General features: G+C 38.3%; 1 long non-coding RNA gene across 1 annotated transcript; it reads left to right on the top strand.

Annotated features, from left to right (window-relative positions):
- Positions 1–8057: 8057 nt before the first annotated feature.
- On the top strand, positions 8058–19168 carry LOC112475226. Its single transcript, XR_003044614.1, has 3 exons — positions 8058–8341; positions 16212–16366; positions 19025–19168. It is a non-coding gene; the product is annotated as an uncharacterized LOC112475226 (long non-coding RNA).
- The last annotated feature ends 5076 nt before the right edge of the window (positions 19169–24244 follow it).

The raw sequence follows: 24244 nt of genomic DNA, 5'->3' as shown, positions 1-24244 counted from the left end.
TTCCTTCCAAATAAACTACTTACTAGTCTTTGAAAACACACAATGCTTTATTTAGCCTTTGAGTTTCTCTCCGCATCATTGTCTCTGTCTGAAATTCTACTTTCATGAACTATTAAATAGCTCTATAATTAGAATTCTAGATCTAGGCCACTCTTCCTCATGAAACTCTTTTTCCTTAGATTTTTTTTTTTTAATCACATGCGACCTTGTGTTATAGGTATGTGGGGACACGAATCATACATAGTCTTTCTGTTTCGTCCAATGTCAAGAACTGTCATTATTCCAGTATCTTCCAATTTCAAGAGCAAGCAGCCATTTTATAATTATTTGCAGTGCAAATAAAATAAAGAACAGAAAGAGAAAAGCAATTGATCCATTTGATCAGGGAAGAATGTACTTAGTTAAATCAGACCATAAACATCTCCAAGATTTTAAAAGCAAGGTGTGCCAGGACCATAATCACCAGAAGAACAGGTGCAACTGTTCTAGCAGCTTTGACTTGGTAGTTCAGAATTCTCCCTTCCCTCTGGGTTTTTCTCTTTGACATCTGCTGCCATTTCTATGCTAGAATCACGTAGAGCCTGCACCTTCCTCATCTACAATTGTGTCCCTGCATGGACCAAAATCTTTTTTTCTTTGCTAATCTTAGTATGAAAGACGTGGAGTAGCATTTTTTTTTAAATAAACATCTTCATTGGCCTATGCCAAATAAAAAGTAAGATAATTTTAGGGAATAAAATTTAACAAGTTTCAAAATGAAGTTTCTGGTTCTTAGCTATTAAAAGTAGCAATATATTATCACTTTGCCAAATAGTTTACATTTATTACTTCATCTAACTGAGAAAGGTACTATTCTTATCTCCATTTTATATTTGACAAAGAATTTAAGTAACTTGTCTAACTACACACGGTTAATGATAGAACAGGAATTCGAACCCAGTTTTGCCTGATCTTAAAGTCATTTCTAGTAACCACTATGTTATACTGAGTCTCCCAACTCCTTAATCCTAAAGAAAGCTCCATCAGCTTCCTGTGTCATTTCTTTTCTGTCCTCTTTAGTTGGGTCAGTACATTGCCTTCCTTGTTGGTCTTGTTTAATTCCCTAAATGATTTTAGAGGAGGCTATAGTAATTATTTTTACTCCTTTGTTTTTCTCATTCATAATTCCCAGAACCCAAAAGCTTCTTTCATTTCTAGAAGAAGTTAGAGAGAAAAGAATAGAGAACCAAAGCTTGGGCATGATTCTGGAGACTTCTTCCACAAGCTAGCAAGGTGCAGACTGCAGAAGTGATTTTTCTTCCTCACGCAAGCTATTATCTGTGTTTACTTGTCCCATTCCAGGAACTGTCACTCAGGCAAGAGTCTCCATGCATCCAAATGTATGCAGGGAGTGGATTTTATTATTAATAATAACAACAACAGTGACAATAATTTGCATTTATTGGAGTCTTCTATTTTTCTCAGTACTTGCTAAATGTTTCATATTATTTATCCTATTTAATTCTCACATCTATACTATGAACTAGATACTACTATCACCATTTTGCAACTGACGAAACTAGAGCTCATATATATTAAAGTAATTTTGTCACTAATTCTGTAAGGTGGAGTTTGAACACTGGTCTCTCTGACTCCAAAGCCCTTGCTCTAAACCTTTGTCCCATATTACATCTGATCCCACCCCACCAAAATTGAATTAATATCTGAGCATTAATATATCACCGACACAGTACAAACACACACATACATGCATACACATAAAATCAACATATTTATTCATTATGCAATTCTACACCTACAGGCATTTTCTCACAGTGTCTTTCAAGTTTCACTTAGCAGTGCTATGACCGAGCAAGAGTAATGAATTCCACAAATAGTATTGATAGTCTGATGTAATTCAGCGGAAGCCTGATTATTATAAACAGAGTGTTTGTGGCTCTTTATAGTTTACAAAACTTTTATCTAGTTCTCACTTGATGCTCACATGCAATTAGCACGCCTTGCAAAGGGGTACAGCCTCTGGTAATCAGAAAAGAAGCTGAAGTTAGAAGCTAGCAGAAGAAAAAGTGGAAAATCAAATCTCAGCTCAAACTCCAAAGCATGAGCTATTAGCATCACTCCCCACAACCTTCCTTCATGTGCTCCTGGATCCTTTCCTTACCCTAAGCTATTCTCTTCAACGTCTATTGCTGATATTGGTCATCTGTGGAGTGGAGAATTTCTCCAGATGGAAATCTCCAACCAACTGTATTACATAAGAATGCTTTTACCTAGGTGGAGTCCTAATTTTTCCCCTAAGTCTTTCACTTCCCAGTCAAATGCCTGGATACAATCCAAAATAAAATAATGGGCCGAATGGCTGGGCACTTCTAATGCTGAATCAGCTAATACGGGGTCTGTGTGACTGACAGCAGCTGATTTCAAAGGCAAGCTTCTTCATCTTCTCAGTAGCCCCAGGCCCAAGAACCCAATAAGCCAGCACTTTGTCTGGGATGGCTTTTGGCTTTTACTGCAGTACTTTTGTTACTTCATTTTTTAAGTGAAAGAGATGGAGGGATGAAAGGGATAAAAGGCCCTTATCTGATACCCTGCATCTACAATTATTCTCTGCCTGCACCTTGTCCGATTCCATATACTTATATGAATGGGGCATTCAACAATAATTCTAAGCTATGACTTCTTATGAATTAATGTTAATTTCTGAAAACTAATGCCTATAACCTCCTTGAAAAAAAAAGGCATTATGATCCCAATCCAGCAAACGGAAGCCACATCTAGGACATATAAGCAATTCTATACCTTGGCAATGGCAAGGCTGGTGACGAGGCTAGATAAAATGACCTTGACCTATTCTTATGTCTCAAAGGCCAAACCACATTACAGAGCCTATACCAGTGCATCAGCCCCTGTACTATTCTCTGTATACACTCTTGTCTCCCTACAATCTAATTGCTAAAGATCAGCCAATGTGATATTGAAAACATAAACTAGATCATGTAACTTCCCTTCTTAATCCCATCCTGTGGCTTCTCATTACTCTTAGAACAAAACTGAAATTCCTTAAAATTCAGCTTCTTAGATTTTATTCAGAGAATATCCTCAGAGAGACTCAACAAATTCAATATCATCAGTCCATGAATGCTCAGCAGAAAAAGAGTTTCTCTGTAAAATATCTGGATTCAAGGGGGGAAACTGAGAGTAGCAAGAAAAAAAGATCTTTAGAGTTAAGGATGACAGAATGGGGGATGGTCACCCAAGAAAAAATGCTATGCTTCTTCTGGGGATCTGAAGAAAAGCATTCTGGGTCTAGGCTATGGTTAAGTTTTACCAGAAAGCAAGATTACTTGGCTTAAAATCAAGCAATGGAGCTTTACTCAGTTAATTTTTGCTTTAAAACATTTTTAGGAGTCTTAAGATTATGCCATCTTTAAAGCTGAAATGGAATTAAAAAATCAGCCATTTCAAGCCTCTTAATCCCTAGATTTTATCCACACGGCAAAAGGCCCCACACAGTGAGCATTTTGATCAACATGAAAAACACTCAGACTGACTAAACAACCATAATGGTTTATTTCTGGTAAACCTTTTTGATTTACCAAGAATTTCCTCAGACATTTATTTCCCACAAGAAGAATACATTAAAGGACATATAATCATTTTTTCAAAATTGCCTTGTGTCATCCTCCTATTCCAAGCAGCGCTTCTCGGCCTCTCCTGCTTCATTTTATTCCCACATCATTATTCAGCATATTATATTTATTTGTTTTTCTACACCCTGCAATATACATAGTAAATGTATCAGTTACTATCCTAAGAGCTCTATGCAAATTTATTCATTTAATCTTTATAACAAAGCTGTAAAGTAAGTACTATTACTTTAGTACTTAAGTACTAGTACTTTAGATCCTCATTGCAGAGATGGGGAAGTTGAGAGAAAGCAGATGAGTTTAGTTTTAAGCTTGGTGAGATTGAAACACTTGTGAGATATTCATGTATAAATATCCAGGAGGCCACTGTACACAATTCTGGAACTCAGAAGAGATATGACATTAGCTCGAGATATCAGAACCTTAGTCTATGGATGGAAAATAGGGCAGCAGAACTGGAGGAGATCTCTTAGGTTGGTGGCCCTGATGTATATGGCTGAGCTATTTTGTGCTCGTATTTATTTGGAGTCAGTTGGAAAAGAAGAGGGGAGAGAAAAGCAGTATGCAAGTAGCTGTGAGCAGGACAGGGCATTTGAGACTGCTGGCTCTCTCTGACACATGAGATCAGCATTCAGGGATGATAACTAATTTGCTCTGTGACTTTGTGCAAGTCTTTTCACCATTAAGGGCATAAAGGGCTTCTATTTCTCTCCACGTAAGATGCCTGGGCTACATGATGTAGTTTCTGTCTTCAAGCTCCTGGCTTTAAAACTCTAAGAAAATAAGCTCTCAAATACTCTGTGATATTGTAAAGGGAACATCCTGTAAGAAGGGTGATTTGTCAATATCCTTCAAAATTAAAAATATCGATACCTATTGACCCAGAAATTGTACTTTTAGGAATTTATTCCGTAGTGACACTTGCGTATTCACAAAATAATATAAATTCAAAGTTCTTCGCTGCAACCTTGTTTGCATATTATAGATTGGAGAAAGGCTAAATGTCCATCAATAGGCGATGACATAAATAAATTATAGTATATCCTTATAGTGGAATTTTATAAAGTCATAAAACAAAATGTAGATACAATGAAATACTATATAGCCATGAGAAAGAGCCAAGTTCTGTTGTATGCAGGAGTGCGTAAATATCAAAACAATGTAGAGGAGAGATCGAGCAAAAGAAGCCAAATACATAAAAAATACACGCACTATGAATTCACTTAATTAAAGCTCAAAAAGAGAAAAAAGAAATCTCCAGTGTTACAAGCTGGGATAGTGGTTTTACCGCTGGGCCAGAGCTCTAAAGAGCACTAAATACACTACAATCTGTCACCAAAAGCTTCTCCTAAGTACATTTACTGGATCCTTCATAACTGAACTGTTACAGAAAGCAACTCTATAAAGAAAAAGGGCCTGGGATTCCACAATCTCTGGCCTTCAGAAAGAGCAGACTCATTGCATTAGAACATGATGTCGATGACTAGGAAGGGAGGGTACTGGAAACTATGCTGCACAGAAACAGTGTATCTGTGGAAACAACTGAGAATGACATAGAAATCAACAACCACAGGGCAAACACTCCATCAGTCTGCAACATTCTGAAGGGTTCCCATGGGAAGCAATGGAGAGACTTGTTCTTTGTGTTTCAAGGAGATGAAACTAGGACAGGTGGGTGAAAGCTACAGAGAAACAATTTTTCAGCTTGTTTCAAGAGAGCTCTCAAGGTGGAATTGATCACCTGTCAACAGCCGCTACTGAGGTTCCAGCTGAAAATCAGACAGGATGGAACCTCTCTGTACCTATGAGAAATCCTCACAGCCTTTCCCACGGTTGTGATGAAGAATGTGAGGACAGGATGGTCAATTTTTTCCTGTTGGGCAAGACTCGTGGGACAATAGCTGTGTGGTTCTCATACAGCTCTCCTTGACAGTGATATGGGTGATGTAAAGGCCAAGTTTAAATGTCATGGCCAACAATGGTGCTCATAGAACAATGACACTTAAGTGCCTTCCCAAGAAGTAGGAGGAAAAATCTAGTTCCAAGCTCCTTCTATGTCCTGGAGTCCTTGAAAATGCAGAATTACAGAAATCTATCTCGCAGCTGGAATTAGAAATCTCTGAGGTCTAGCTGAGCTCCCACCCATGTAGGTTTCTCCCCTGCAGCATCCCTAACAAATGCTGAGCTAGTCTTGTTTACATACCTTCTATAATGAGAAGCTCTCTGCTTCACACGGTGGCTTTCCATGGTTCAACCGTTCTCATTGTTATTGATAAAAAGTAAAAACAATAGCTAACATTTCTTGAGCTCTATGTGCCAAAATGTGCTGAATATTTTCCACGCCATTAAACCTGCCGCAAACTTATGAAACAGGTAAGGAAAATAAGCATCAGAATGTTAAGAATGTGTTCAAGCTCATGCAAAGTGATAGAGTGAGCTTCAAGAACTATGATTTTCACAGATAAAAATTTCAGTTTTATTCACTCATCTATCACTATTTTGTAACATGACTGAGAATCACCTTTACTATTATGCACTTAAAATTTCTTTTTAAATGATCTTGTTCATTTAAAACAAACTTAAATACCTACTTCAACCATTTGTTATATATTTGAAATTACAAAATTTTTCTATTAGCTATGCATTTTCTTTGATAGGTATTAAAATAAATTCACAACTAATAAAAGTTTTCAAATGTTCAACCATGTTTGAAGTAAAAAACATCTCAATTAACACCATTTTGTATGTACTATGTCTTGGTAAACATTGTCCTAAGCTGTATTCTCATTTTCGAATGTGTATTTTTAAATAAAAATCCTGTTTTCTGTAATTATTTTTCACTGTTGGTATTAATCCTGCCCTGTGAGCTTGCTAAGAAAAAGTCTTGGCAATATTGTCATCAAGACTGATTTTTAAGTGTCTAAGAAAATTAACTAGATCTCCATTAAGGCTTCTCCAGGTTAGTCATTTCCTGTTCCTCTAACCTCTTAGACAGGGTTTCTATGTTCCTCTAGACTCTCAGTGGCTGGTCACTCTAGACTCTCAGTGGCTGGTCACTCTTGCTTGAAATATCCTATTTTGTAGCTCAGCCACAGTTGTTGTTCTTTAAGGGTATATACAACCTTAGTTATAGAATCCTTCCACCTACACGCAGTAACTGCTTCTAATGCTCAGGTTCAGATCTAACCAAGGCTGGGGACAGCCTAGTGGAAAGAACATAGAACATAGTCCCAGCCTGGAAGACGTGAGCTATTTCTCAGCTCTGCCCACCCTTTAGCTATCATTTGACTTATGGGAGCCTGAGTTTAGTTAACTGAAAAATGAATATAATAATTCTTGTGTTGCCAGCCTCTCAGGATGGTTCTGAAGATAAAATGAGAACATCGATGTGCAGATTTTATAAATGATGAAGTTACAGATATTAGTGAACATTAGAGCAGACCTCATGGCTCGCATACACCATTACTTATTCCCTTGAGTAACCTATGAACCCAAGGTACCTCACAGCTCTTCTAGAAGACATCAAGTTGGAGAAAGTGGTATGTGGACGAGACTTGATGATACTCAAGGAATTCACGACGTAAGGAACTGCTGCTACGTTCCAGTCACAGTTCTAGGCCCTGATATACAGTGTTAATTATGAGAGACACATAGGAATGATAGTCAGCCAGTACAAACTGGCCATACTGATTGCATAAGTAGTAAAATATTTTCATAGTAATGGGTACATCGCCATTTCCTTGAGTTCTCTAGTTCACATGTATTGCTCTAGTTACTACAACCCCTCCTTCAAGATTCCTAGGCCTCCCCAAACGCCAGCAACTTTAGGGTTAAAAGGCAGATAGATGGCCTCTTGGTCCCTGTTACAGGACTTTGGCCAGTGTCAATTCTGATTGATTAGTGCCATGTGATATTGATATTTGTAATACCACCCTGGGAGAATAGGTTTCGTTCTATTGAGAAGATACAGAAAAAACAAGTGAATGAAACAATGCATAATTCAACTACGGATTGTGATAAGGAGTTGGTGAGGGTAATGAGAGCAGGGACCAGATAGCATGATTGAGAAAGGTCTCCTTGAGGAAGTGAGATTTGAGCTGAGACAGGAATGAGAGTGAAGGAAATGAGAACCAGCTATGCAAAAATCTAAGAGAGCACTTCTGAGGGAAGAGTAGAAGCCTTTAAAGCCCTAGGGCAGGAATGGGTTCGTCATGCATGAAGAACAGAAAAAAGGCCCATGTGATCAAACAACAATTCAGTTTGCCCAAGGGAGGCCAGGGCCTGAGCCTGTGAATGATGGCAGTCCTTGGTAACGAGTCTAGATTTTATCGCAAATCCAAGAAGTCACTAGAATAACTTAAGTACACCGACATGTGGTTATCATATTTATAAATTTCCTTGTTCTGAGAAACTCAAATCTTGGAAGACACTTCCTTTCCTATTGTCTTCCTACCAGACTTGGAAATCTGAGACTGATTAATGTCCTTCTAGAGGTAGATGTGGTAGATGATAATGACCCGTTTACCAGCCTAGGATGACTAGCTTAGGAAGGTCTACAGAGACCTAGAAACCCTGCCCTATGAGGTTGGAAGAACAGGAAATTACCAGTCTGGAGAAACCTCAGACACTTAAAAACCAGCCTTGGAGTGCCAAAACACTTTCCTTTATACCCATCTGAGCTTCGCCATATCCAGGTAAGAAGTTATCGTTTCTTACCATTTTATAAGTAAAAAGCTTCAGCTTCTGCAAAGAAAAATTGCATTTGTGTTCTACAGAGCCATGGGCAAGGATTATTTCACCTCTTTTGCTTATCGAGAAAGCAATTAAAAAAATTTGCCTCATTTTTTATACAATTGTCACAGCTGGGCTAGTACTAGAATAATATAGGTGCCATGATTCTCATTATAATACTCCACTCCCTCCTTTTGACATTTGGGAAACAAGAAAATTTTGTAATTTTTGTGCTAGTCGGCTGAGGAATGACCCAGCCAGCTCCCCATGTACTGCTCAGCCCACGTACAAGAGATGACTACCTGGTCAGGCATTCAGAGAATCTGCATGCTTTGTCTGTATGGAGAGGGCATACGTGCATTGTTCAGCTTGGCAGACATACACCACAGTTCATTTCTATCCCACACTTTAGCGATGACTAAAACCTGCCCAGAATATTATCTGTGATTAAATGCCACCTAGCCCCCAAATCTATGCTTTTAAATTATGAACCAGTTGATCCCAGTTGTAGAGGTGAAGGAAAGATGAACTAGGAAGAAAGAGATGTTTCTTTGTTCATTTTCCTAGAGGCCTCTAACTAACTGTCCCTCTAACTCACGAGAATCTCCAAAAATACAGAATGATAAAGGCATATATCTTCATGGTCCTGCTGTGGCACTGTTGAGTAGAAGAGACTCCCGCAGGGCCCTGGGGAAAAGCTTTGACTCACAGGAGGGGACATGATGTCGAGGTGGCATTTCCTACACCTTCGAAATGAAGTTTCTTTCTGAGCCCTCCTCCACGCTGCATACTTCCAAATTCTTCTCCGCTCAGTTCTTCCCCTCTAACTTTATCCCCTTTCATCTATTCCCTTTGCTTTGATATTTTCTCATCCTCCCATTATTGCATGTAATGTTCTTGGAGGACAGGGACCATGTCTCTTTCTTCTTTACCTACTTCCAGAGTACCAAGCATGGTATTTTTCATAATAAGGACTCAGCACACTGTAATTAAATAAAACAGAATATAACTATGACTACCATTTATGGAGCTACATATACCAGGTATGATGCTAAGTGCTTCACATATTTTATTTTACTTAATTCTTATAGCAATCTAGCGATATAGGTGTCTTCTGTCTTGATTTATGAAGTAGCAAATAGAAGCTTTAGGAAGTTAAATAACTTGCCCAAGGTCATATAATTAGTAAGTAGCAGAATTGGGACTCGATCCATATTTTTTCTGATGCAAACACGGAGTAACTTACGCACTAATCCAGGCTGCCTCTCTGTCTGACTACTTCATTATAAAATTGGAAGAGAAGAGCTAGAATGGTGAGACAGAGTTAGACAAGCAGCCACTTGCATTAAGGAAGCTGGACCAGTTGAACTGCCACGCAAAGGCCACATTCTTGACACACGGGTACCTGGGTATTAGAGGGTGGGCAGGTATCTGTGAGAAGGAACTCATTTCAGACCTTAAGCTAATTCCCATCCCCTTTTAATACCAGACAAACAAGCTGAAAAGGAGCTGCCCTGTGCTGAGTGTACTGCGAGTTAATCCTAATTTCCCTGGAAGAAGAGAGGCATAGAGATGTTTTCTACAAGTCTTTGCCTGGTTTTGTAGACAGTGAGCTGAGTCAGAGAGAAAGTTGGCTGAAATTGCGGAAAGGCAGACCAGCAACTTAACTCAGGATGGTGCAGAACTCTTGCTATTCAGTCTTTACCAAGAGTTGGAGAGCAGGATGCTCTCCTACAGTGAGAGTGGACGTTGAGTAAAAGTGGGTGGTATATTAGTGAAGGTGGAAGATGTCATTGCCAATTTGAAAATCCAAGGTCTTGAAACTGTTTCTGAAAAGGCTGTTGAAATGAATAAGCTAAAGACGGCACAAAGGGGCATGTTCTAGTGGAACAAGCACCAGCCATAGACTTAGGAAATGATGTCTTTGGATCTCAATACTGGAAAGAATCCTAAAAATTATGAAGATGGATACTATTTTGAAATGTTAATTAATATGCTTTTGTTTCCAGAATTCGCTTTGACCCTTGTTTCTTCCTTCACTCATTCAGTCAGTGCAGAATAAGCATTCTCCATTATTGCCTTAGAGATGAACTGACTGCAGAAAGCAGAGCAAGCAGAAAGTGAGTTGTTGGCTTTTGAGTTTAGCAGCCTACATATTATGGCTCAGCTACAGATTCAGGAGATTTTGAGAGAATAGTTGATGTGATGATATGAATGATAAGAGAAAAATTTTCTACCTTCAAAATAAAGGGTAGATTCCAAGCTGAGAAGAGACAGAAGACTTAGAGATCAGTTGGACAAAGAGTGAAGGGGCACAGCCAGTGGGACCACGAGGACAGCATTGCATAAATTTCCAGGGAATGGCTGGTGTTCATTTAAGTGGGCATCATCTGTAACCACGGCCCAGTTATAGAAGCTACTGCCTGCGGACGTGAGATCTTACATGTTGCCTGTTCTGCAGAGCTATAATGAGGTCAACCCTTGGACAGGAATCAGTATCTAAACCACTGATCATCTAGCAGGAGTGAGAGTCATTCATTTCCTCACTCTTGAGCTTGTTCTCTTCCCATCCATCTTACCCTACAATTGTCAATCCTTCATGAGCTTCTTGAGACACTTGTATACCAATGAAATGGGCACTTAGAGGAGTGGTAGTATATGAGAAAAAGCTCCCCACAGGTGGATTTAGAAGGGAATGAACAAAATCATCTAGGACTTCTGCATATTTGACAGTCCAAACCAAAAATAATAGGTTACCATCTATGATAGAATAATGGCCTCCCCAAGATGTCCACATCCTAATCCCCAGAATCCGTGAACACGTTACTTTACATGGCAACAGGGACTTCCCATGTGTGATTAAATGAAGAAACTTAGAAGATTATCCATGATTATCCTGGAGGGCCCGATATAATCACAAAGGTCCTTATAAGAGGAAGGTGGAGAGTGAAAGTCAGGAAGGGAGATGTGATGATGGAAACAGAAGTTGGAGTGACGCAGGGCCATGAACCAAGGGATGTGTGAGCAGCCTCTAGACCTGGAAAAGGCAGGGAAATAAATTCTCTCCTAGAACCTCTGGCAGGAAGCAGCGTCTTAACAACGCAGAATCTTGAACTCTCCTCTAGATATACTAAATCAGATTATCTGGATTTATGCCCAGACTATGTATTTTTTTAAAGCTACCCCAGGCTATTCTGATACGGACACCTTATACTAGCCCATGTATAGCAGGTTGAAAAATATTGAATCTAAAGTGACAAATCACTCACTGAGACCACTATCACATTCAGAATATTTAATGTCCCTTTCCTCCAAAACACCAAATTGTCATTCAGTTTCACAAGAACACCTAAAGATATTATGATCATCTCTTGAAAAATAATAACAATTTTGATTTATCGAACGTATCCTAAGATGATCAGTATACTAATATATGTTATGCATTGTGTCATTTAATCTACGGGCAACCTTATAAAATACTTATTAATGTTATAATCTACAACAGAAAAAAAGACCTGGAAAAGCTATCTGTAACGGGAAGTGAAAAGAAAATGGTTAAGTCTAACCGGAATTGCTGTGAGGCTTTACTCCCACGTAACCGCGCCTCCTACAGGTGCTCGGGAGCTCTCTTGTTTTTAAACCTAGTCTAACTGGGTTAAGTTCTCTGCCTTGTGACTGGATTGTTTAATCCATTCACACTTAATATTATTATTGGTAGAATCAGATTTACATCTGCCATTTTGCTTTTTTTGTATATGTTTCACATCTTTTTGTTCTTTCTTTACTTTCTTTTTCAGTAAGTGAATATTTGCTAATGTAACATTTCAATTTCTTTAATGATTTTTTTACTTTTTTATTTTTAATTGGTTGCTCTAGGGGGTATTGTATACATTTTAATTTATCACAATCTACTTCAGATATAAAAATGTTATTTATATAAGCTCTAGTTCCTCTTTCTCCCTTTTGTGCTATTATTGTTATACATATTACATCATATCTGTTAAAATGTAACATTACTATAATTACCTTATATAATTTTATGAATAGTGAAGAAACTGCAACTATTTAGCTCTGCATTTGTAGCATAAAAACAGCCATAGACCATATATATATATGTATGTATGTGTATCCATATATATATATATATATTGCTGTGTTACAATAAAACTTTATTTATGAACACTGAAACTAAATTTCGCATAATTTTCACATGTCATAAAAGAGTCTTCTTTTGATTTTCTTTACAACCGTTTAAAATGTAAAAATAGGCAGGGGGCGGGATTTTATCCAAGGACGTAGTTTGCCAATCACTTGACCTTCAGCAACAATTTTTCGAAATCTTTAATGTGGCACCCTGGGGTTACCCAAACAAGCTTCAGGGCCTGCAATATGCACAGGTAAAATCAGAGATTGGGGTTCAGCATCTTACCTCCATTTAAAGAACATTTTTGCTTATATTAGTTTTGTTTTCCAAGTTGAAAAGACTGAATTTAAAAAAGTGTCCAGGAAGGAAGGAAGGAGGTAGAGAAGGAGTGAACAGGAAGAGAGACAAGAAAATGCTCTCAGAGGTTCTTTCTAGGTCTGAAATTCTACTACATTCCTAAAAAGTTACCAAACTGTCAACAACTCTTGAACCAACATTCATTTAACCTTGAAATCTAAATGTTTGTATATTAGGCTGTATTTTCCTCATATCTTTTAAAGATTTTCTTTAGTTGTGTAACCTAAGTTCTTTTCCATAAATGGAAGCAGCATTCATGGAAGAGAATATGGATTTTCTACACCAGGGCCTAAAGAACCAGGCAAATAGATATCTTTTAGCACCCTCTTGTGTCCATAATAAATGATCACAACAGTCAACCCGGTTAAATATTAGGAATGTCTAATAAGGCCTAAGGCAGTAGGTGGGAAATACAGGGCAAAAAGAAGTTGAGGTAATGATAAGCATTTGTCTTCTCTTACTTATACTAATCTGCTGTAATTGAACACATCTCCTACAAACAATAACCCCCTACAAAGAAAAATGCTTCCTTGCTCCTCTTTAAATGTTACACACTCTTTGAAGGAAAGTTGATCACCCTCTAGGTATTTCTTTAGTTCATCATAATGAACCTTTCTCTTCTTAATTAGAGCAGTTAAGACTACAGGTTTTAACATCAGATTCTCAACTCTGCCCTTCATTAGCCAAATAATTCCGGGTAAATCGATTAGCCTGCTCTCTTAAGTACGTCTGCAGCCACTTATCAATAAATGGGATCCCACACACTTCAGCATAGTTGTTCCATCTATGATTGAACTAAGCATGGTCACATCCCCTCAACAGTTAGACGTGGAGGCACAAGTCACACACAAAAAGAATAGACATATTGGATTTCATCAAAATTAAAAACTTTTATGTATCAAAGCACACCATCAAGGAAGTGAAAAGACAACCTATCAAATGAAATTGCAAATTGGTGCAGCCATTATGAAAAACAGTATAGAGGATCCTCAAAAAATTAAAAACAGAACTACCACATGATCTAGCAATTCAATTTCTGGGAATATACCCAAAGGAAATGAAAACACTGACTCAAAAAGATATATGCACCCTCATGTTCACAGCAGCATAATTTATACTAGTCAACACATGGAAACAACTTAAATCTCATCAGCAAATGAATAAAGAAGTTGTGGTATATATAACAATGGAATATTATTCAGCCATGAAAAATGAGGAAATCTTGCCATTTACAAAAACATGAATGGACCTTGACGGTATTGTGCTAAGGGAAATAAGTTAGATAGAGAAAGAAGAATACTGTATGACCTCACTTATATGTGTAATCTAAAAGGTATCAGATTTGCGGTTACTAGAGATGAGGAGTGGTGGTCGAAAGGTACTAGCTTCCAGTTGCAAGATAAATAAGTACTCGGTATGTAATGTACAGCGTGATGGATGTAGTTAACATTGCTGTATGACACACAGAAAAGTTAAGAGAGTAAATCCTAAGAGTTCTCCTAACATAGGAAATTTGTTTTCTTTTCTTTTTTGATTTCTCTTTTTATTGTTCTATATGCTACAATCTATTCTATCTATATAGGTGATAACTTATAGCAATAATCATTTCACAATATATGGAAGTCAAACTATTAAGAACTATTAAGCTGTCCACCTTAATTACACAGTGATATATGTCAATTATATCTCAGTAAAACTGGGTGGAAAGAAGGAGCTCAATATAACTAGTCATTAGGATAATACAAATTAAAACCATAATAAGATACTATTTCATACCTATTAGGATGGCTATAATTTTTTTCTAAAAGAAAGAAAATAAGTTTTGATAAGAATGTAGAGAAACTGGAAACCTTGTACATTGCTAGTAGGAACATAAAATGGTGCCACCGCTGTGGAAAACAGTTTGGCAGTTCCTCAGAATGTTAAACATAGAGTTATCACATGACCCAGCAATTCCACTCCTGGAATTTTCTCAAAAAAATTACAAACAAAAACTGAAGCAATATTCATAACAGCCAAAAAGCAGAAACAACCCAAATGTTCAACATTTGAATGAATAAATAAACTGTGGTATATTCAGCCATAAAAAGAAATAGAGTACTAATACATGCTACAACATGCATGAACCTCAAAATACATTTTGCTAAGTGAAAGAAGTTAGACACAAAAGGTGACAATAGCTATATTAACTATTCAGAATGGGCAAATGCACAGAGACAGAAAGTAGATTAGTGATTGCCAGGGCTTGGGGGCAGAGGGATGGTAAGTGAGTGCTCAATGGGTAAAGGGTCTACTTTGGAAGTGATAAAAATATTTTGGAACTAAATTGAGGTGATGGTTTCACAACATTGTAAAAGTACTGAATTCCAATGAATTGTACAGTTTAAAACAGTTAATTTTATGGTATGTGAATTTTACCTCAATAAAAAAAAAATGCATCACAAAAAATATGTTGGAATTAGAAGCAAAAGTAAGATTTTTCTCTTTGTCGAGATTGCAGCTTCTGTGACATGTCAGCTCAGAAACAAGCAAATGGGTATCTACTGTCTACCACGTGAACAGAGAAACAGAGAAAGCTGTGTGCAAAGAAGCAGAGAAGAAAAGAATTTAATCTGTAGCCAGGATGGAGAGAGAAAACATATGATATTCCGGACTCTAGTTTTAGTTATCTTCATCCTGCCTGTAGATACCTCCTAATTCTTATAATTACATGTTTTTCTTAAACTGGTTTTTATTCTACAACTTGTAATAGAAAATGGACTATCTAATGCACAAGTCCAGCCAAAGGACTGCTTCTGCCATAAATGCAGTCCAGAGGAATTGCATTTTGAAATTTATTAGAGAAATACTGACATCTAAGATTAGAAAATACCTTAATTATTCCTCCTCATCGTCCTTCAATGAGTGAACACAATCACTGCACTATTTATAAGAAGTATCAGCAGACTTTGCTTAGAAAACTCTAATAATAAAGATTTTATTATCTCCAAGGGCAGATCAGTCCATACTTGAACAATTCTGGCTATTATAAAATTGTTCTGTGTTAATAGGCAAAAACTGATTTACCCAAAATATTATAACATTTGGAGTCGCTTTGGAAACAAACAAGGCATTCCTTTCCCTATGACAACTATTTAGCAATGTGAAGACAATGACTGTACGTCCGCCATTCCCCTGCCTCTTGCTCCCCTTGTGTGTAATACACATGCACACACAATATGTCTTCTCCCAAACAAGTATTATTTCTTTGCCCAATCCTCTCACAAGCATCTCAGGCTCTGAGAAGCAGTTAAGATGATATACTGTAATGTCAGACTTGAATTTTATTTCAGCTCTTTGTGAGAGATGTAACTGGACAAATCTGTTACCTCAGAGTCTCAGTTCCATCACCTGTGAATTGAACATAAGAGTTCTTCACTACAAAGGACGATTGTGAGGATTAAATGAAATGATTAATATAAAGAATGCAGCACAACACCGGCTACAGGTAGGTATTCAGTAAATGCTAGCCATTATTATTAACAATATTATTAATACTCGTGATTATGATTTTCTTATCTAGCAATCTGGTCTTACTTGACAGCGCCCTCCGACCGTGAATACAAAGACATCATATTAGTAGCTCTATATGCTACTATAACCATGGGATTGGAAGATTACACTCACTTACAGAGGAAACTGAAACACAAATTAAGTAGCTTGCCCACAGTCACACAGCTAGTAGGTAGCAGGGCCAAATTCTAATCCACGAATTCTGACTCTGAACACTGTTGCAACAGGCCAATTACGCCTGCATAAGTCACTATTTATTCACAAGGTGGCGCTCAGCTATAAAGAGTGGCTTGTTCTGCTAAGAGCTCTCAAGCAAAGGGATTAGCAACTCAAAATGAGGCCTCATAGTGGTAAACCGGTATTTTTAACAAAGGCATTTTCCTCCAAAAGCAGGACTTCAAGCAAGGAGAACAAGTAAATCCTGGGGATGTAATGTATAGCACAGTGATGATAGTTAATACTACTGTATTGCATATTTGAAACTTGCTAAGAGAGTAAATTTTTAAAGTAAAATAATAATGATAATAATAAAAGACTAAGAATAAATAGGTGATTTGGTTAGTAGCACAAAGTTAGGGTACAAGAGAGGCACTTTAAACACTTGAAAAAAATATGATGGAAACTTTTATGAAAGTTAACCAGAAAATAAGCAGCTTCCTACAACTAACTACACTGTCTGGTTCCATAATATGAATTTCACGATCCCATAGATACACTCACTGTTAATTCAGTCATGCCCTTGGAGAGATAAAAACAAACTATATTAAATTTAAACTATGATTATATTTATATATGTATGCATTACCTTTTACCTTTCCCCAATGTATTAAAGAAAATCCTGCATTGTTCTGGGGTTTTTGCTAGACCTCAATTCCTCCCCAACTTCCAAAGATAGATTTAGAGTGCTCCAGTTCTGCTGCTGGCCCATTTTTGATACAGAATAGGCAAAGGAGAAGAGAGACAAATGGAGAAGAGAGAGAGAAAATTTGTATCAGAAAGGCATAAATTGAGTCAATTAAGAGCACAGAATATAGAGGCTAAAACAAGAGAAAAGAAAAATGAAGGGTCACTCGGGCTCAGTTTTATTTTCTTTTGTATTTTTATCAAGGTGAGTTTTGTGGAGAAATGATAGTAAAGATTGAAAATACAGGGTTGGGGTGGCTGTAGAGTGAGAGATGTGAAGATTGAGAGGCATGGGGAAATGGAGGGCTTTGGAAGAGCCGAGTATGAATTACATCTCTGCTGATGTTTGCCAAGAGATTTAAGTAAAGATTCGAATCACTTGGAATTACTTTTGGAGCCCACACTTGATTTCTTTGAAGATGAACACACAGAGAGCTTCAGTCGGCTGGAGTTTTCAGGTTAATTCTGGTAACAGCAAGACTCATCAGAGGCAACCCCCGCTCTCACACACCTACCTTGGCTGAATGAGCAGTTCCTAGCCCGTTTTCCCCTCTCTGCTCCAAAGCAGAACTGGTCAAATTAGTCATTTTCAAAACACTGATAAACCAAAATTAAGCAAATTTTGCTCCTTTGCCACTTGTAAGTATGTAATATAAATACAAATCCCTTATACACTTGCAGGTATTTACAAGTGTTCAAACTTGTTTTTCATCTCATTTGAACTTCACGACGTTCCTGGAAAGCAAGTAAGGGTCATTATCACCATTTGACAAGACGAGGGAAAGGAGGTTCATAGAAGTGACATGGCTTTCACAAGGTCACACAGTCAGTATGTGGCAGAGCTGGATTTTAACTTTGATCTCTGACTGCAAGTCCACTGGGCTCCGTGAGATTGTCACCACATGTCTCCATTGTTCAAATGTGCTTCAAATACTACTTTATGGAGACTGCTGAGTATGTAGAGGTAAAAGCATTTAGCTTAGAGCTTCTGGGATGAGGTTCCAGCCCCCACCTTTTGATAACTTCAGATAAGTCATTTTCCCATTCTAGTCCTACGTTTACCAACTTCTTCATCTGTTTGTACTGTCAAACTCCAATATTCTGCATTAGCGAGGACAAAAGCTATTATTATTAAAGGCTTATATAAGGCAGGCACTCATAAAAAGTACATAGATTTGTTATTTGTTTGATCTTCATAACCTTGCAAGGTTTCAGAGAGGTTAAATTAGGCCAAGTAGCAGAACCAAATAGATTTGATCATAAATCAGATAGATTCTTTCTTCACAGTACCATATAGCTTCAGAATCTCTTGTTGAATATCAAAATATATGAATAACTATGAAAAAGACAGACCTCTCCAGATTGGTAGGTGGCAGTTTTAATAAGTAAGGAAATTTATGAGTCTTGTCTTGGATGACTGCAAGACATACAAGTAGATTTCCACATCCGCCTGTCAGAATCTTAAAATTTTATGTAGAAGCCTTGAATAGGGGTCAGTCATATATACCATCCAGACGGTCTCAACAACACATCACTCTCTCAAGGTTGCATCTTTCAAAATGGATCCTAGTATGGGAACGGCGGACATAATGTGTATTGCAAGGTCAGAGGACGGGGTGAGGAGCCTCCAATTGCCCAGGTCCAGCTTGAAGGTCAATGAGTCGCATCCTCTCATGATCTCCTTCAACAGGTTTAGACCTGGGTTTGTCTTCCTCAGAATCCATGTTCTTAAAAACTGTATTGTAGTGGAGAGAGAAAAAAATGGCGTAGATGATAGAGGCTCTGTTCATCCCTCTGGCGACCAAATCAAAGTTGTGACGGAAACAAGGAGCAGCAGCAGCAAGGAAAAATTGCCTTGGATCTAGAGGAACAAGCCATACAACCACGGAGAAATCCAAGAAAGCACCCTGCAACTGCAGAAGGTGGGATGGGGCGAGGACGCGGGGCTGCCTGGTCCGGAGCAGCCGAGTGAGACAGAGGCTGCGGCAGGTGCCTCTTAAAGGGGCCGCGTCCGCGAGCGAATTTTCCCGATGACAGACCTGCTCGCTCTGAGCACCAGTGCAGATTCAGCTGCTTGCAGCGGGCACCAGGGACTCACAGGGAGACACTGTCTGAGTGAGGGCCCAGGCGAGACTTGCTGGGTACAGAAGTGCCGGGAGCATCCATTGTTCCCTGTTAAGCCCACCCCGCTCCCAGTGCACGAACACAGCACTACCATAGCTGTGACTTCATCAAACTGGATAACAGAAGTTGCTCTGCCCAGAGGATTCCCTGAAACCCAGCTACCCCAACTCAGGCCCCACCCAAGCCACGTCCAGGTGTGTCCTCGGCGAGTCAGATGCTCCTTGCTGAGACACATACTGGTGGAGGCAGCTGGCCTCATTTTCTGGTGTGGCCTTTTGAGACAACTATAAGCATAGCATCTGTGGATTGCTTGCTGAATCTTAACAGGTAGCATCAGAGGGCCACAGGCTAAACTTGGCCTACAGCTGAACCCCTCTCAGAACTGTGCCACTGGACGTCTACTTCACAAATCCACACTAATAAGACCTGAAGACTTAGAAGCTTTGCTTAGTACATAGAAACAGACACAGAAAGGCAGCCAAAAGGGGAAGACAAAGAAACAGAAACCATATGAGAGAATGGAACAGAGATCCAGATGTAATGAAGTCAAGTAATCTAACGGATGCAGAGTTCAAAACACTAATTATAAAGATGCATGATGAACTTTTGGGAGGTGTAGAGAATTCTAGCAAAGAGACAAAAATGGAAATGGAAATTATAAAAGGGAAATGAAGAACACGTTATCTGAGATGAGAAATATATTAAGTGGAATAAACAAGGGAATAAACAAAGTCAATAAAGAAGAGGATCACATGCCCTATCTAGAGGACAGGAAAGCCAATCAGGTCACTCAATCAGAATGGCAAGCAAAAAGATGCCAAGACTATAAAAATGATTTAAGGAAGATATGGGACACTGTTAAGGCTCCAAATATCCTTCTGATCAGCGTAACTGAAGAAAATCAAGATGTTGAACAGCTGTTTGAAGAAATAATGATGGAAAACTTCCCTAACTTGGTGAAGGAAATGGACATAAAACCCTAGGAAGCTCAGAGAATTCCCCAAATCAGGGATCCAAAGAGGCCCACACCAAGACACATCATAATTAAAATGCCAAAGGTTAAATACAAGTAAAGAACATTAAAAGCAACAAGAGAAAAACAAATAATTACATATAAGGGAACACCCATAAGACTGGCAGCTGATTTCTCAAAAGAAACTATGCAGGACAGAATGGCTTGGCAAAAAATATTCAACAGGATGAAGACCCAGGATATACAACCAAGAATAATTTATCCAGCAAAGCTATCATTTAGAGTCGAAGGACAGATAAAGAGCTTTCCAGACTAAAAATAGACTAAAGTAATTTATCATCTTTAAGCCAGAATTACAGAAAATGTTGGAGGGACTTCTTTAAGAAGAAAAAACATGTATCAAAAACAGAAATAAAGAATGGTAATGACTACATTCCTATCAATAAGTACCTTAAATGGAAAAGAATTAAGTGCTCCAATCAAAAGACAGAGTGGCTGAAAGGATAAGAAAAGAAGACCTCTACCTATGAAAAGTGAGGGGATGGAAAAAGATATTGCTGTGATGAACCTAGAAGATATTTAAGTCAGACAGAGAAAGATAAACACTATATGATTTCACATATGCGGAATTTAAGGAATAAAAAGAACAAATGAATCAAAAACAGACTCACAAATATAGTGGACAATTTGGTGACAGACAGAGGGGAGGGAGTTTGGGGGTACTGGGAGAATGAGGTGAAGAGTTAAAGAAGTACAAATTAGTAGCTGATGGATGGTCACAGGGATGGGGAGCACGGCATAGGGAATGCAATTAGCATTAATACATTGGCTAGGCGGAGGGTCGGAAGAGGGAGAGAGCAATTGGGGGGATCATTTTACTAACTATATAGATGTCTAACCAATGCACTGTATAATCGAAACTAATTAAAATTTTTTTAAAAAACTGCATCGTAGCATCCATTTAAGAGGGACTTTTTTTGCTGATTCCTGTACCTGGGCCTCTGTCTTGGATCTAGGTGGGGAGAACTTCTTTGAATGAACCACGAACCTTTCCATGACCTTAGTACCCTTTCTCCATGCCTACTCATTTCTCATCCTGTTGAATTACTTGTCAAAAATTGCTGGTGCACCACCATCTACCTTCCTTTTCTACTGCACTAAACCAGGGTATACTCACTCATACAGTTCTGTTTACTAGTATACAGAAAAGTAGACTTCAGGAAGTAGAACTTCATAATAAATGCTTCTTTTCTTCACGTTTAAAGCTTGGGAACTTTATGTGGGAGGAGAGATAACTTCAAAATACCTGTTGAGACAAGCTTTGCACTTTATTCTGGCTGTGGCCATATTTCTGAAATCCACATTCTAAGCAAGCCGGACAGGTTTGGGCACTTCATCTATGTCAGTAGGCCTTCTTCAAGCCAAACGTAGGACTCTCCAACTCTTACACTGGGAGGGGAAGTCCAGCTTTCACTGGGGAAAACACCGTTTCCAAGTGAAACAACAAGAGCACTAGAGTTAACCTCTGAATATTCTGGGAGCCAACACGTGGCTCTCTGCTCACCCAAGGCAAGTAGATTTCTACACAGCTCAGAGATAACCTTAGCATTCCAGACCATGACAAAGTCACCAGCCCAATCCCACGCCCTCTTATAAGTCACAGAAACTGAGGGCCAGAGACTTGCTCAATGTCAGACAACTCAATAAAGACTGTGCTCCTAATCCTCTGCCCTTTTGTTAAAATGTGACACTTCCTCTTGGCAAACACAACCACCGCTGGGAGTTGTCCTGACCAGCAGCTATAGAGGACTGCTGCTGGCAAAATCTTCCTTCTCTTCTGAATTTTCTAAGATAGATCCACAAACTACCATATATGTAAATGGTGTTAAAGATATTCCATAATTATTGTGACTGAAAGGGAGAAAGAAGTGATGGAAGAAAGGAAAGAAGAAAGAAAGTAAGAAAAGGAAAGAAAGAAATTTTTGTCAATGTGTCAAAATTGCTGGATTATACCAAGTTAAAGTAGTGTTTTATTTGATACTTCCTGATGTCTTTAATATGGTAAAAGGATACTGTGGTTTCCTACTAGGGAAATTAATTTCCCCCAACTTATTTGTCCACAGATATCTTTTTTATTCCCTCAATGGAGAAGTGCACACAGTTAGTGTTCTATGAATCATACTCTCAGATAGCTACTGCAGTCCAACAGTCTTAAGGTTTGATTTGCAATGATCAGCAAGCTGAAATGACTTGTTGAATGTCATACAATGTGCATTTAAAAGGACTGATTTCCGACAACTTGGATGAAACCGGAGGGCATTATGCTAAGTGAAATAAGCCAAACAGAGAGAAATGAATACTGCATGGTAGCAGTTACCTATGGAACCTAAAACAAACAAACCAACAAAGCTGATCTCATAGAAATAAAGTGGAATGGTGGTTATTGGGAGATGTGGTGGTGAAAATGGGAAGTTGTGGGTCAAAGGATACAAACTGAGTCATGAGTAAATTCTGAAGATCTAATGCACAGTATGGTGACTGTAGTTAATAATATGGTATTCTCACGTTCACAAAAAAGTTAACCATGTGAGGTGATAGAGTATTAATTAACTTGATTGTGGTAATAATATAAACATAAAATCATCACGTTGTACATTTACAAACACATATGATTTTATTTGTTAATTATTCTTCAGTAAAGCTGAAAAAATAAGAAATAAAAGGAGGATTGAAATCTATGTATTCTCACCTCTGATGCCAATTACCTACCTACAACACCAAGTTGCCACAGTCTGGAACAGGAAATGATTTCAGTCTATAAGACTCAAAAATAATGTAAGCTGCATGAGGCCAAAAACTGTTCTGTTAACTATTACGCATCTAGCACAGTGCTTGGCACACTGAAGGTATCTATAAAGATTTATTTAATGATTGTGCTACACAACAATACAGGATCACTTTGTCTTATTGACTCTTCACAACAATGCTACGATTATTATCATTTTCAGGTGATAAATTTGAGGTTCAGAAAAGGATAGTAACTTGTCATGAGTTCACTGAGCTAGCAAGTTAAATATGAGTATATATAAGCTTAGTATTATTTCTCAAATCCTATGTGCATACAAATCATCTCGGCATCTTGTGAAACTGTATCTTCCAATTTGGTGGGTTGGGGGTAGGATCTATGATTCTGCATTTCTAAGAAGTTCCCAAGAGAAGTCGGTTCTGTTATTCCATAGACTACACTTTGACTAGCAAAGGACTAGTCCACAATCATAGGATACCAGAGTTTTAAAGGGAAAACTTAGGTGGTCATGTTAAAAATACAAAGCCCAGATATTACAAAATGATCTCTCTTAGGTCATTTATTGATGCTTACATCACTACTCTGAGCTAAAATTAGGCCAAAATTCCACTCCACACTACTATATACAAGGCAAATACACAGCAGGGAGGGACGTGGAAAATAACACTTTTCTACTGCCCTGTGATTTCCCACAAGTGATCATTATTAGTCAAATCCAACAGGAAAACAGGAGTCAAGGAATCCCACTGATATAATCCAACCCAATCAGCCTCAAAGGGCAAATAGCAGAGTGGAGAAAAACAGAGCATGACTTTAGAAGGGCAAACTGGCACTATCCAATTCACTTTATTCTCTGCAGAGACCAGATGAAGCTCATTTCCACCTCCTTTTCACCTAGAGTGGAACAAATGTCAAGAAAATAAAGAGAAATTGGGTGGGGGGGGGCGGTTCTTCTGTCTGTGGAAAAGAAATATGTCTCTTTGTTTGGAGGAATAAAACTCCTACTT

This window comes from Pteropus alecto, unplaced genomic scaffold (assembly GCF_000325575.1).
Source record: "Pteropus alecto unplaced genomic scaffold, ASM32557v1 scaffold40, whole genome shotgun sequence".
Classification (NCBI taxonomy): domain Eukaryota; kingdom Metazoa; phylum Chordata; class Mammalia; order Chiroptera; family Pteropodidae; genus Pteropus; species Pteropus alecto.
Note: the sequence above shows the minus strand (reverse complement) of the source record. Positions and strands in the feature narration are given on the sequence as shown.